Source organism: Triturus cristatus, chromosome 4_1 (genome assembly GCF_964204655.1).
Source record: "Triturus cristatus chromosome 4_1, aTriCri1.1, whole genome shotgun sequence".
In the NCBI taxonomy this organism is placed as follows: domain Eukaryota; kingdom Metazoa; phylum Chordata; class Amphibia; order Caudata; family Salamandridae; genus Triturus; species Triturus cristatus.
In genome coordinates this window covers 92,867,009-92,882,919 of record NC_140585.1, presented here as the reverse complement: position 1 = coordinate 92,882,919, position 15,911 = coordinate 92,867,009, and positions in this window count along the sequence as shown.

The window sequence follows — 15,911 nt, the reverse complement described above, 5'->3', positions numbered from 1 at the left end:
TCTAAAGCACAGTGCCGTGCATTCACAGCACAGATGGACTTGCGGCAAATCACCATTTGGCCTTGTTGTGAAACATCCCTTGCAACAAAAATAGAATCAAAACAGCAATCAACAGGAAACATACTAATAAAATGCTTCCAAAACACTTGATAAAAAAGAGTATAGCACTCCAAGTACAGTCTGAAATGGCGAATACAAATATGGGGCCTGATTCACAGAACTAACTTAAGACAAAATCCTAAACTTACCACCATTTTGGTATTCACAGAACGTGCTTACTACTTTTGGTATTCACAGAAGGCACTTACTACTTTTGGTATTCACAGAATACACTTAATACTTTGGTATTCACAGAATAGATTTAAGACTACTAACTTTATGTCCGCACTCGGGCCAGAATTCCCGCACCCGGAGCGGGAACTCTGCTCGTGAGCCGGAATCTCCGCTCTAGGGCCAGGATCTCCGCTCTCGGGCCAGGATCTCCGCTCTCGGGCCGGAATCTCTGATTCCAGACTGTAATACACGCACTGTGGCTGTTGATAATTTTCCTCAAGGCTAAACACCTGTCAAAGTGCCTACCTTCCCCCACCATGCATCAGCTGCCACACTGCAGCCAATCCCAGCCCTGCAGCATGTCTGAATGCAGAGCAGACACACACAAACCCTTTCAACATGTCGCTGAATGTTTTTGTTGCTCTGGCCCTTGTCATGTGGCAAAACTACTTGAGGAGGAGGAGGAGGAGAGCAGAGAGGATCTTCAGACAGAGGATCAGCCTATTTGCAATGTACAGCCAAGATGTCAGGGCCAGGGACCGTTTCCCTCCAGAAGTCATCTTGGAGATGGTATGTGAGTGGGAGCAGGAACTTGACTCTGTGACCTGCTGCTCCCATGCCATACCAGCTCATCTCAAGATCCTTTCTGCTCTCCATTTCTTTGCCACTGGGTCATTCCAAAGGGTCTCCAGCGACCATGTGGGCATTTCCCAGGCAAGCCACTCGCGGTGCCTGCATCAGGTACTGAGATGCATCACTGTTAGAGTCCACAACCACATGCAAATGCCCCAAACACTGGCCAGGAGACAAAGGGCAGCACGAGATTTCTATCTCATTGCTCACTTCCCACGTGTGCTGGGTGCAATTGATTGTACCCATGTGGCCCTTCAGCCACCCCGCTGGATTGCACACATCTTCTGCAACAGACACCGATGGTATTCCATCAATGTGCAAGCTGTCTATGATGCCAGTGGGAGATTCAATGATGTGCATGCAGTGTTCCCAGGCAGTACCCATGACAGCTTCGAATTCCGCACGTCACCTCTTGCCCGGCGGATGTCTGCGGTAGAATCTGGCAACATGTGGCTACTGGGTAAGTGCCAGGCACTAAAAATTAGGGATATGTGTTATTGAAATGTCTGAATGCCACCTAACATTAACCATTGTACAATAAGAATCATAAAGCTGCATACATGGTCTCAACAGACACTGCATGTACTAAAGTATAGATCATGTCCTGTGCAAATCAAAGAGGGAAATGTAAACAACTGCCCTTTCCTCCCTCCTCAGGCGACGCTGTGTATGCAATGTCCCCACAGCTCCTCACCCCTTACAGGCGTGCAAACACTGTACCTCAGCAGAGGTACAACAGGGCACACATACGGACTAGAGCCATCATAGAGCGCACTTTTGGTCTGTTGAAGTCGCAATTCAGATGTCTTGACCGTACAGGGGGTGTGCTGCTGTACTCCCCTGACGTCGTGTGCAAGATCATGTTAGCCTGTTGTGTTTTTGCACAACATTGCTTTAACGCATGGCTTACACATATCTCTGCAACCTCGGCTAGCTCTGAATCTGGGAAACCGGGCCATTGCACATAACCGAGGTCAGGGTATGCAAGTCAGTGATCAGCTTGTTGCCACGTTTTTCACATGAGCAACCTGTAGTGTCATGGACAAAATGTGGTTTGCAGTCTGTTGTCAATGATGAAACTTGGACATACACGACTGTATCAATAAATTCCATCCTGAGACTACTTTGCAAGCCACACTAACTGCATGTAAATCACAGCTGTTGACAGTAGTCAAAAGGTTTAGCGTGCCTCAGGTCATGTGCCCATGTCAGCGATCAGTGTGGTGGATGTCCCTAAAGCATCTATTGACGCAGATGAAAAACAATACATGTTCTGAGAGACCTACCTGGACCTTATGAGGATGGTCACTTAATCACAAAAGGGCATAACCATTGCATTCTTAGGCCTGTGCCCTCAACAGATTTGACTCCCCCACAAATGATGGGCCCACAACGTGAGTGATGATGTCTTGGGTGAATCAGGCACCACATGTCTGTGATACACAGCACTGCTTCACCCCAATTTTCCGTAACACAACACACAACTCTTGTAATGAGCACTCAGTATGGACTACATGTACCATAATGCAGAGTAGGAGAAACCAAAACTGTGGTTTGATGTTGTGTCAGCCCCCCTGTCCGCGCAAAAATGTAATTAAACGGTCTATTCCCCCTTTTGTTACATGTTTATGATTCTAACCTGCACTGTAATTTCAGGTTTTTCCACAACAGAACAGCAGGATGGCAGTGGATGGCAGTGGATTTGATTAGTGATTGTGGATGGATCAGGGTGAATACAAAATGGCTGCCAACAATTCCCTGTGATGCATTTCCTGTCTCCCACTTCTTGTATAACATTTCCTGTATGAAATAATGTGTTCCTGGTCAATTTCCGAGGTTACGGCCCGAAAACATAATTTCCGATTTCGGACCGTAATGCGCGGATGTGGACCCGCCGCTCCGGAACCAGAAACTACGTTTTTGGGCCGTAATCTCTGAAAACGAACCAGAACACATTATTCCATACAGGAAATGAAATACAGGAAGTGGGAGACAGGAAATACATCACAGGAAGTTGTTGACAGCCATTTTGTGTTCATTCTGAGTCATCCTCTATCACAGATCAGATCCTCTGCCAACCTGATGCTCTCATCTTACTTATTTGCCTCAAAATGGCTGAGGTTTATGAGGAGAAAGCACCCCCTTTCACTGAAAGGGAATTAGACATCTTGGCTGAGGAGGTGATGTCCAAATATCCTCAGCTGAGCAATGCAGCCAGAGGCCAGGCTATGGGCCAACATTGGTGAGCGCTGCAGTGCAGTGCAGTGGGAGTCCACACCAGGAGTGCTAGGGCATGCCGCAAGCGCTAGGAGGACCTAAAATGCTGGTCCCGGCACAAGGCTGAGGAGCTGGTGGGCCAGTCTTCCCAGCACCTTGTGCATCGTCCTCGCCTCTCCCCACTGTACAGGAGGGTCCTGCGTGCAGCTTGGTCGACCCTCCATGCTCACACGGAGGAGCATGAGCAGCCGAGACCTGGTAAGTGCATTATATGCAATATGTGTCTGGGAGTATGATGTGAGTGAAGAAAGTGCTGTACCATTGTCTGTCCCATGCCTCCATTCACCTATTCCGTGTCCATACAGCAGTCATGAAGAATAAAAAGGCACACTGTGGCATATGGACTGTACAGGGCAGAGTGCATTTTGGGAGTTGTAGTTTCTTCATGACAACTGTGTAAATGAGCCACACTTGTGCATTTGTGTTGAAATTTGGTCTGCTAGCACCACTACCAGTGAACCAAGGGAATCCTAACTGATGTGTGCATTGGATGAGCAATGGTACAGACACTGTCCAGTGTGTGCATGGCAGGCAAAAGGGTATTGGATGCTGTGACTTGTATTGCATTTGTTGAGTTTGGGTTCTAATTGAGACAGATCATCATGTGCCATGGAGTCAAGACAGACTTTGAGAACCTTTCCTCACTCTTAAGTGTCTTTAAATTTGCAAAGTGTGTCCACTGACACACGTCTTACCCTCAGTGGCTTGTATGCCATTTCACATCTACAGGTAGCTGTCACAACGACCCACCACTGGTCACCGGTGTACTGCACTACCTTATCAGACACCAAAGCCAATATGTGGCACTTGATTGTCAGATTTTGTGAGTGGACATCAAAAGGCTAGCCTCACAGTGTAGCAAAACAAATAGCCCAGACCCTATGTGGATGTGTGGCCCACATTCTGCATTTGTCTTGTCCTATACAATTCTACCCAGCAGATGACGTTTGTCCAGACGTAAAAGAGCTGTGACTCCGTATCACTGGCCAATATCACTGGCCAATTGACTCTCTCTGATCTCCTTCGGTGGACTGGTTTTGGAACCTGCACATGTAGCAGGACACACAGATCACAAGAATGCCAAAGTTGAGGGTTGGCCAATACAGTTTTGTAAGCCACAAATATTCACGTGAGATGTCCATATCAGACTCAATTCAGGAGATGACAGTGAACATACACGTAATGTGAGCTCATAAACACTGACAACTGTATAGTGTGATCAGAGGAAACAAAGTCTGACCTTGGCTCATCTATATATCTGTCTCATCCTGAATAAAACAACCAATACATCATGATTTTGCTTACATTTCAGTGGGCACAGCTGGCCAAATGGCAGAACAGCAGGACCAGGTTCGGAGCGGGAGGCCATCAGTGCGCTGGCAGCTACGACCTCTTTCAAGCAGTGAGGAAGAAGAGGATGAGGAGAGACCCTCAACATCTGGAGGCAAGGGGATTGCGCCGACCCGGACTGACCAGGAACACAACTCTGGTGCTACGGCCCGGGTGGAGGCTGTGGACATTGAAGTGGGGGGAGAGAACCTGACACCTCTGGCCAGGGAGTGGTGGTGAGCTACTCTTCCCCAGACTCTTCACCTGTGTGTTCTGTTGAAGTGTCCCCGGTGCAGGCCAATACCCAACCTGGGCCTGCCATCAGCCCCTCACTACCTCTAGAGGCCCCCATTCCATTGGGGACTCCAGCTGCATTCCCCCTCATCATAACTGCCAGCTCAACCACAATATTGGCTCCGGACCTGAGGCACCACATCCCTCTTGTCCCACCTAGGTCCCTCCCTGTGTTGTTCCTCCTGTGGCTGTCCCAGAGGACTTGAGGTGGATATGTGAGGGTCAGCCAGACATATCCACTCGCATCATGCTGCAGTTGTGTCTGGAGATACGCATGATGCGAGAGGAGATTGTTCGAGCTCTGTATACCCTCACTACCTGCGTCAATTCCATGGCCAGAGCCATGTCGTCTGTTGTTTCCCAACTCCCTTTCCATACTGCCGTCAATGTCTCCCCCTGTCCATTGGCCCACACTGTTTCACCCCATACTCCTTGTGTGTCCTGAACCCATGTTGTGCCTGTTCCTGAACTGGCCAGCCGTGTGCCTGCATTGGACTTGGAGGATCTGGACATTGTGGTAGTCGAGGATGACCAGAAGGACACTTGACTTTTTGACCGAATCATCTTTGTGGACAAATATTTTCTTTTCCCCTTGTAAATAGACTGGTTTCCCTGACGCTCCCTGACGTGTTATATTTTTGTTGCCCCACCCCAATTCAAGTTCCCTTCTCCATCTGCATTAAGATCATCATTTGTTTTCCTTTCTCCCTTCCAAACGGATGGTTTTTCTTCTAATCATTCACAAATATCTTTGAAGAATCCTACTTACTTTAACTTGTTTGACTTCATTGTGAATGTCTAGTACACAAAATGGACACGTATTTGGTGAGTCATCTGCTATGCACATTATGGCTTGTTGCAATGATGGGTTACACTTGTAACTGTGTCACACATACCTCCTCACATCTCTAGGCCACCTACATTGTTATACAGGACATGATACACATCAGAATCTTACTTTGGAAGATCTTTACTTTTTCTTTACACATATTCACAGTGGTCAATTTGTTTTTGGGATGTTGTCAATGGTGATCGTGCTTGCGACATCGCAATTTCGGAGGTAATGATAGCTGTGGGGGATCAGGTCAGGCTTGTCACCTACGTGTAGGTGGGTGTTGTCCATGTGCCTGTACAGGGTGATCTACATGTGCTGGGGCAGATGGTGTATGCACAGTTGGTGTTTGTGCCTGGACAAGGGCTGGTTGCGCAAGTGGTGGGAGTGCCTGTACAGGGGTTGATGGTGGTTGTGCAGGTGGTGGGTGTGCCTGTACAGGGGTTGGTGGTGGTTGTGCAGGTGGTGGGAGTGGGAGTGCCTGTACAGAGGTTGGTGGTGGTTGTGCAGGTGATAGGAGTGTCAGTTCAGGGGGTGGTGGTGGTTGTGCAGGTGATGGGAGTGCCTTTACAGGGGTTGGTGGTGGTTGTGCAGGTGGTGGGAATGCCTGTACAGGGGTTGGTGGTGGTTGTGCAGGTGGTGGCAGTGCCTGTACAGAGGTTGGTGGTGGTTGTGCAGGTGGTGGGAGTGTCTATACAAGGGGTTGGTGGTGGTTGCACAGGTGGTGGGAGTGCCTGTTCAGGGTGCCAGTATGGATGTGTACCTTTGGTGTGGTCCTGTGAGGTTGGTGGTACAGATGTGCGGATGTGCTGTCCTGCAGGCAGATATGATGGCTCTCCTTCCTGTGTTGACCGTGAAGAGAGACTTTGGATCACTTTCAGCATGCCCTCCATCATCTTCATGGCCAAGGCCTGGTGTCTTGCACTCTCTTCCCTTTGGATGGATATCATGTCTCTCATATTCCTGGACATGTCCTGCCAAGTTCTATCCATCCTATCCAAAACATGGCTCAGTCAGTCCACCACCTGAGGGAATTGGACCATGTCCTGCAGGGACTGAGACATGTCTGACAGGGTAGCCGCTATGGCATGAATGTCCTGCCTCACATCTGTCTGGAAGAAGTCCTGCTCCCTCTGGCCACCATAGCCAGGTGCAGGCCCTCTCTGCAGGTGTCGGCCATGGATGGGACCAGATGGTCCAACAGCAGGGGGGGTGGCAGGTGGAAGCCTTCGGGCAGGAGAATGGTGCCCAGGGGATATCTGCACCACAACAGGGTTGGAACTTCCCCCAGATGGTGGAGAGGATGCTGGGGATGCACTGTATAGGAAAGAGCGTGTAGGGGAACCACCATGTCAGTCCTGGAGGTGAGTGCTGTGAGGGAGGGATGTCTGTGATGGGATGTGTGAGAGCTGTGGCTGGTTACCTCTATGCTGGGGACAGGCAATTGTTTGTTTCAGAGGAGGCTGATGAACGTTGCTGGGTGGAGGATGTGATGCCGTGAATGATTTTGGCAATGTCGTAAGAATGCTGTTAATGGCATCCGATTTGTCATCCCCGGAGTGGATGGACATATAGTTACCATCATCTTCCAAGTCTTCATCCTCAGGAACTTTCTCCTCCTTTTGCACATTATTTGCTGCCGATATAACTGCCTGGAGGATCAGTGGATTTTCCCCTCTGATTGCCCGTCGGCCCACACTGGTTGTAGGTCCGTCAACCTCATCCTCATCATCCCCTGGAACTCAAAGGTTGCAACCGTATTAGTAATTGACCTGGTATTATATGTGGTGCAACACAAGGGTTACTTTAAATCAACAGATGAGGATCAGGTGACCTGGTTAGGGTACCACCACAAATGACAGCTCACACCATAGTCCTGAGGTATTAAACGGAAATGTATATTATACAAGCAAACTCACCAGCTCCAGCCGCAACTTCCTGTCCCTTCGCGATCCCCCCTGATGTCAACTGCTGAACCTGGCTCCTCATTGATGTAGTTGACATAGCTGTCCCCGATACAGCAGCTGTAGAGGGAAGTGACAACATTCTCAATGATCTGCATTAGTAATTGGCAAACAGGCACATGTTACAGTCATAATATGTATGTCACTTTGTAAACAAAAACTGCTGATTCCATATAGAAGGGGATCTTGATCTCTGTCCTGGCTTAGTAATCTAAGCCAGTGACACACTTTATGCCAGAATTACCTGATTTACAGGTGCGGGAGGGTTTCACTGCTGCAGCCAGGATGTCATGCATTCCCCGGGATGGTGTACGCTGTACTGGTGTCATCCTGTCAGCAGCTGTGATGAGACATACATGTCTATGTTTCAGTACAACAAATGTAAGTTGTGAGCTAACATGTCATTCTCAATAACCATTGACCGGATAATCTAGGACAAGGTGTGGCATGTTTACCTCATGGACTTTACATGTGGGCCCCTGCTCACATGCAGCAGTTGCCAGCTGTTACCTCCACGCAGCACTAACATTAATAAGATGACACATCAACAGACAAACATGTATGAGAAGGGTACTGATATTTCAAGGAAGGGGATAAATGACCCGGACTCCTCCGAATTTCACTGATTTCACCTTCACCATTAATACTAACAGGTTTCATGAGTGTAATGTTGTCTGTTGACAAAAGGAGTTCATGTGTGAGATGTGCAATAGTCAGGTACATAATGTTGGTCATTTGTGCTTCCCTGCCCATGAAGTCATAAAGCCAATTTTTGAATGAGAGAACACAGATTTCTCATGTCCATCCTTTGAGTGTCCTCTGTTTGCATACCCTATTTCCAACATCATGGTAGTGCTTAGCAGACAACGGATAGTGTCTTGTACAGCAGACATCCTAACCTCATATATCAACCACTCACCTATATATGTGAATACAGTAGAAGAGGAGGCAAGCAGAATGGAACATTTGGTTATGAGCCTACATTGCGGATAAGTTGAGAAGCTTTGATGCTTTCCGCCTGCACTGGATTAGTGTGTTGCTTTTCAACCAAGTGATTTGAAAATGTAACTGCATGAAGATTCACCTTAACAGCCCATACACCCATCTCAAAGGTACACAACTGGCATCAGTTTGAGCCTCATCCATATCAATTTCAACATGATTTTACCATAGATATTTAGCTATGGAGTTTTCAGATCATTGAAGTGCAAGCCAGTTGTGTTTTGGACACTCCATATGACGCATTGTACTATTTTATGTCCATTTTGCACTCACTTGGCATACATTTTGTGTCATCCTTTCATTAGCCACCAAGGTCCGATCTGGTATGTGGTTAAATGCCATATGTGAACAACTTGTGATGCAGGACAACAGTGTTGTACAACACATACAACATACGGTGGAGATTAAAGGCACATTTAATGAGCATTCTGGTTCATTATTCTTGGGTTTACTTACCATGGCCCATCACCGGCCCAGTGTGTGGTCCCTGACCAAATGTCACAACCAACCTTGTAGCAGAAGTCAGTGTGTGTCTTTGATTCTGGGAGGACCTCATTGTACCTACAATGATAAGTGTGTTTGCAACTTTACATTTCCGCTGCCACATGTGATGCTCTCAATTTCAGGCCCAAAGGATAAGCACAAGCAGTTGTGGGCCCCACTGTTGCAGGAGTGTGTAGCACTTAATATCATGAGTGAGCCCACATATAACTTTTTACGGGCCCACTACCTAGAAGCGACGTATATCAAAATGACATGACTACGAATCCTGAAGTAAGGTCCACTATAGTGTTTTGTTGATAGCCAACAAACAAGCCATCCAATGTAAGAAGTACATGACCAGCTGGGTGGACTGGGCGATTTCATGTATAGTGAAAATATTCTAAGTTGGACAGTGGATGCATTGTCAATACTACTGACAATGGTATCTCACTTCTTGTTCATCATTGTCATATTTGTTAACATTGGATTTCTTGATTAGGTCTACAGAAACTATTACAATATAGTGGGGACACCCTTTTGACTTGTTGGGTCACTCGATTCCACGATTGAGTTCCCAGGTCTGGGACTGTTGGTGGAATACATGTTATATTCCCCAATTACAAAGGTATGATGAGCCAAGACATATTTTGTCTTTCGCTATTCACATATGTCATTTGCTAAAGGTGAATGTCCATTGACAACTCCAATAGTTATTAAGCTAGTTTTTCATCTCTGGTTGATTCATATTCGGGCATTATATGTTCCTCTGTTGTCTCCTGACAATGTATGCATTTTGACCATCTCCTGACCAGTTTTACTTACCAGTTTGTAAGGGTGGTATGCCTTGCTCTAGATGATGTTGTTTCCTCCCAGAAGATGCAGGGTCCTCTGCTACTGCGGTTGTCTGTGCTCTGGCTGAATGTGTCAATAGGTGAGAAGAGAGGGAAAGTAACCAAATGTGAAATGTACATGTGGAACTTGTCAGGCATTTCCCCATATTTTCTGCCTGCTAACAGTGTTGTGAAGTACTGCCACAGACGGGGCAAATAGGAGCAATGGAGGGTTGGGGATGTAATGACGTGGCAGGGTGGGAAATGAACAATGGAATGTGTGAATGACATATTTTGACCTGAGGATTCTCTCACCTTCTGCTTTGTGATTTTGGCTGGCACAGGGTGAGTTACTTCTTGGAAAATTTGTGGCAGATTTACAGGCCCCTTGCAAAACATTTACGCCGCCGTTGCATCACTTCTGTGACATAGAGGCGGTGTAAACCATGTGCCACGTTGCAACTTATTTACAACGTGACGCATCTAGGGAGATGCGTCACATTGTAAAGTCCTGGGCTACATTAAACCTGGGTCAGGTTTAATGTAAGCAGGGTGGGTGTTCCTTTGAGAAATGCCTCATAAAAGTGACACAGTGAAATCTACAAGATTTCACGGAATCACTTTTCAGAGGCCGCTTCGGCGAAACCTTACGTCTACTTGAAGCAGACGTAAGGAGTGGCGCATGTTAGGTATAAGCGGTCCATGAACATTGTTGGAGTTGCTTCGCACTTGGACACGACTCCAGCAAAGTGCCGCCCTTACGCCATCAGATGCGACACACATCTGTCGATCCCTGCGCCACAGTGCACCGCATTGTAAATGCAATGCATTCATGGTGGCGCTAGTGTAGAATTGCATGTCGCATCGGTACTGGCGCATCCCTGCTAATATGCGGGGATGCGCCAGTCCTTGTAAATCTGCCCCCTGGTATTTCCCCAATTCATTTGTCAATTGATTTTCATGTGCTCCACAACCCCTTACATTTTTGACTGACTCAGCCGCATCTGGATGAGTGGAAAGGGCACTTTGTCAATTGCTACTTAGCAGGGTTAGGTATATACGGCAGCAGTACTGTGCCCATGTTTTCAATAGTGGGAGAGGGATTTGCCATTTCTAATACAAATGATTCTGTGACTTGTGGTGCAACATACAGAGGGTAGCATATGAGTCTCTGAGTGACTACATTTTTATATACACTTTTGATAACTTCGTTACTCACAATGGCAGTGCAACACAGACACTTTTTCTTGTCATTTCATTTATCTGGTACCACGTTGTGGACATCACTCACAGGCAGCCCATGGATCATGTGGGGGTGGATTGTGGTGAGGATATCCTCCTCTAGTGTGGTGAGACGAAGGTGGGGTCCAGAGTGGGGCAGGGAGGATCCTGTTCAATTCGATCCTGGAGTACTTCTCCTTCACCCTCTTCTTTTCATCATGCCACTTCTTCTTGATGTCCTGGACTGTGCGCCTCTCCTCCCCCAATGCTGTGACAGCAGTGGCTAATTGCTGCCATAGAGCTGCCTTCTGTGTGCCACTGGTGCAGTAAGGTGGGAGACCATATAGGCGTTTGTGGTGCCTCACTATGTACTCCACAAGCATGGTGGTCTCCTCAGTAGTAAAGTTTTTCTTCGTCCTCATTTGTTCCATTTATCTTTGGCAATGTACAGAGATTGTAAACACGAACTCTCTGTGGCCAAACCTCGTCCTTCAATGTGTGCTGCTTTTATATGTTTTGTGGTGATGGTCTTGCAGTTAGTGTTAATTGACTTCAGCTGAAGCTTGGTGGGGGATGGTAGGCACTTGAAATGTTCATCAGGCCAAAATGGAGGTATTCCGGCACAAAATCGGGGTTTCCGGCCCGGAAGTGGAGATTCCGGCCCGGGAGCAGAGTTTAGAGCTCGGGAGCGGTATTCCCTCTCTGGGTGCGGGAATTCCGGCCTGAGTGCAGACGTAAAGTTAGTAGTCATAAATCCATTCTGTGAATACCAAAAGTAGTAAGTGCATTCTGTGAATACCAAAAGTAGTACGTTTAGGATTTTGTCTTAAGTTAGTTCTGTGAATTGGGCCCGTGGTGCATAAGTTCACCAAAATGTAGCAACAAATTATTGAACAACAATAATTGTACTTCTGAGGAAGACCTTGAAACTTGGAGATCATTGTTTCTCAGGCAGGTGTTAGTGCCATGTCTTTTTGAAACAATAAGACTTTTAGTCTGCTTAACCTACCAAAGTTAATTTTAGAATTAAAGACTGTTGGCGACAAGATAAGTTCCCCAGCCGTGTGTGTAAGTGGATATAATACATTCAAACAGCCAGTTACAACCTTAGAAACTCTCACAATGTAAGCGACAACTGGCTTTGTTCCACAGCAAGGAACAAAGGAGAGAGCGAGGAAGGAGAAATGAGGGGTACGTCCTCTTTCCCTAATAAGTAATTCATATAACAACGTGGTTGGACCCGTAGGGGCAGACTACGATTTTCTGACTTAGTATAGTGCCTGAGAGCACAAAAATCCACTGGACGCCTGAATTACAGTGGAGCGGGTTTTGTTTGGGGTTGTGAGTGTGAAACTGTGCTCAAAAAGTGGTGCAGTATAAAAGTATTTCTAGGATGCCCAACCGGGTACTGATTTATTCATATGGTCCTAGGACATGTTAAAAACAAGGTGAGATATTGTGAAGATAAAAATTACTCTTCTACATCTCTTAACTACTGGTCGACATGTTTCAGCCTTGCTTATGTTAATGAGGCTTTCTTCAGGACCAAAAAAGTGGTGATGTGGCTGCGAAGATTGGAAGTAGCCACGTGAAAGTGTAAGTGATATTCAGCACACAGGCTAAGGTGTGCTGTGCATGTAGTGGATCAACCGTACTTATGGGCCCACAGTTGGTGAAAATCTGTAAGAAAAAAGGACATACAATGTAAAGGACATATGCAACAAATAAATAAATTAAAAGCAATGCCATTGCGCTTTGTTTGGCTCCTCAGTCCTTTCGTACGTTATGTGCTCACAGAAATGCTCTTGTGCACTTGCGTAGTCTGAAACATTAAGGTTTGTGCCAAAATAATGCGTCATTTATACATAAAGATATTATAGACACACATAATAGTCCAATGCCGTGCATGGTGGAGTGTCAGCAAGCAGGTCCATTGGTCTTTAGGCTCCTTGCGTGGCCACAAGTATGCGCATTAGTGGTGTAAGATAGCCAATGTACCCAGTAAATTTTTAGAGTCAAAAATGGTTTCAGTTTAAATTTAAATTAGGTCGGCACATCCGGGGACTCGCCGGTGGCGCGATTAAATAGGTGAGCGTTATGCACTTAGTATACGCTTGTATCACCTTTAAATAAAAGTTCCTCGTGTCACATATAAATAATAAACATAATAAACATGGGCAGAAGTCAGGTGTCAATAGCGCGCATTTAGGGGATAGAAAATGTCTTACACCTTTCATGAATGCTAAATGATCAAACGGATCCAAGAAGCTGGGGTCTCCTGTAGTCACACACTGTAAAACAGAAGTGGAGTGGAGAATGTACTAAACTGCTAGGTGCCGGTAAAATTGAACTCCTAGCTAAAAAGTGCAAGGGAACTTACTTCGTCAAGGATGACCTCCCATCTACAAACTTATTTTGGTCTTCAATGGATCCTGCAGATGAGAGCTCTGCGTGGATGTTACCCTTTTAGCTATTGCTGGTGTGCGACTGGGGGCGCGGCAGCGTGGGATGGTGTAATCGCGCTGTGCGTCATGAACACGCAATCTTCAGATGGGGCTGCTGGAATGCTAACTCCAGCCTGAGAAAACATCGATATAACGCAACGCGATTACGTAATCACGGATGTGTGCTGGTTGGGATACGGACTGCTGCAATGTGTGCCCCAGTGTACCTAAAATAGTGGTTGCACAAAGGTAAATGACCGGTCAAGAAAAAGTAGCACGTGAAAGGTTAGAGGGGTAACCTCTAGATGTCTGTTACTCATGCATTTTTACCGTGATCGCAAGTGTAATTAATATATTTAAAAGGGGGAACGTTCAATAAACGATATTGGGTGCATTAAAACCACAATTTGATGATACACAATGTTTGGACACAAAATGCGGCTAAAGGGGATTGTTACAGGACCAATGGCAGAACACCACAAATAGTTAATCTGAGGTGCATGTATCACCGGGGTTGCATTAGGGATGTGTCCTATTGCTGTATGCAATTTTAGTAGTGTCAATATCAAAATAACAGAAGTGCATGGATGGTATTTCAGAGAATGGAAACATGAGGAATCTTGCTCATATGATGCTGTGTCCCTAAGGTAACCTATTCAATAGGTTCCATGGGATATGGTTGTTCAGTCCTTTATTGTGTGTGTCTAGGCGATACACCCAACATTGTTCTTTCTCATCAAGGCAGTGTTGTAGGTTGGTGAGACTTTTGTCTAACTGTTCAATTACCATCCATCTCATATGATTCGTGGTGTGGCCTAGTTCAAGGAAATGGTTTGTCAATTTTGTTGTATTTCTCTTGCAACGGATGTTACTCCAGTATTCCCATATCCATACTTTTACTTTGCGGCTGGTCATCCCCACATACTAAATACAGCAGGGGCAAGTAATCAGGTAGATAATGTTACATGAGTTACAATGTGTATGTTTCCTGATTTGCCACGTTTTTCCCGGTTCCAAGTTTAGGGATTTAGTTGGTTTAGTGAGATGGCATGCACTAAAATTGCCAGAAGGGAAGTGGCCAGTCACACTGGGAAGTCCCCACGCATTCAGGCCTGTGTTTGTGAGGTTTGTTCGGGCGGGTGGCCGTGTTGCCACCAGACTGTCCTTCAGGCTCCTGGCTCATTTATACGAGAACAGTGGTTTCCCCCCATTCAGTTTTCCACTCGTGAGTATTCTCCAATTTTTTTAATGATGCATGCCACTCTATTGGAGATGGTATTGTATGTTGTCACGCACGTCAGTGGCATGCTGGTCGATATTCGTTGTGTTCGTTCCAGTAGGCCTTCTTGGTTTTGGTTTCTGGCCCGTTTTTGGGCTTTTTTTGTAATTCTGGTTGGATATCCCCAGGCTTGTAGTTTTGTTGTCAGTGCAGCTGCTTGTTCTTTGTAATCTTTTGTGTTGCTGCAGTTTCTGAGCAATCTGAGATATTGTCCATATGTCAGGTTTTCGCGAAGGGTCCTGGATGAAAGCTCTCAAAACGTAAGAGAAAGGGCCATATTCTCAAGGAGCTATCGGTGAGTCAACGTCACTTTAGCACCGCCAAAGTTGCGATAAATGTATCTCCCCATTCACAAGCTGGTGTTAACAGCCGATATCACCAGTTTTCCAGCGAAAGCATCCGCAAAAAACATCACCACAGATGACCCTGGCAAGTATCGCTAATGAGGTGCAGAGTAGGCGTTCCCGAGCAAAGAGACGAGACAACACCATTCCACAACATTCTCAACGACCAGCCTGATCTGCGATAAAATGACAAAACTGGCGATAAGGCTCATTAGCACCAGGAAACTAACACCTGCTCCAGCCTGGTGTACAGTCGGAAGAAAACCTGCACCAGAAACCGGAGCCCAGTCCACAGCCACACCAGAAGAACAACAGATGCCATGGAGCTACTGATCATGCAGCTCGGACACCCAAGAGGGCCACAACACCCACCTCCACCACCCCCAGTACCCTCCCTTTTCGGACACCCCCGGCCAAAGACATGCCACATCAACAACATTGAATCATGTACCAAATAACCCTCATGATGTCGCACAATCACATCTGGTTACATGCATGTGTCGTCACAATAATGAGCATCACACAATCACCTTTGAAGCAACAAATGATAATTCATTAAAATAAACACAGAACAGAACAGGACAGTCCATAGGTCACAGCCTGCAAGACAAAAATCAAGATGACAAGGTGTGTCCTGCGCACACCAAGGGACAGAGAGAGAGCGAAGGAAAGAGAGAGAAAGATAGAGATAGATGGACAGAGAGGG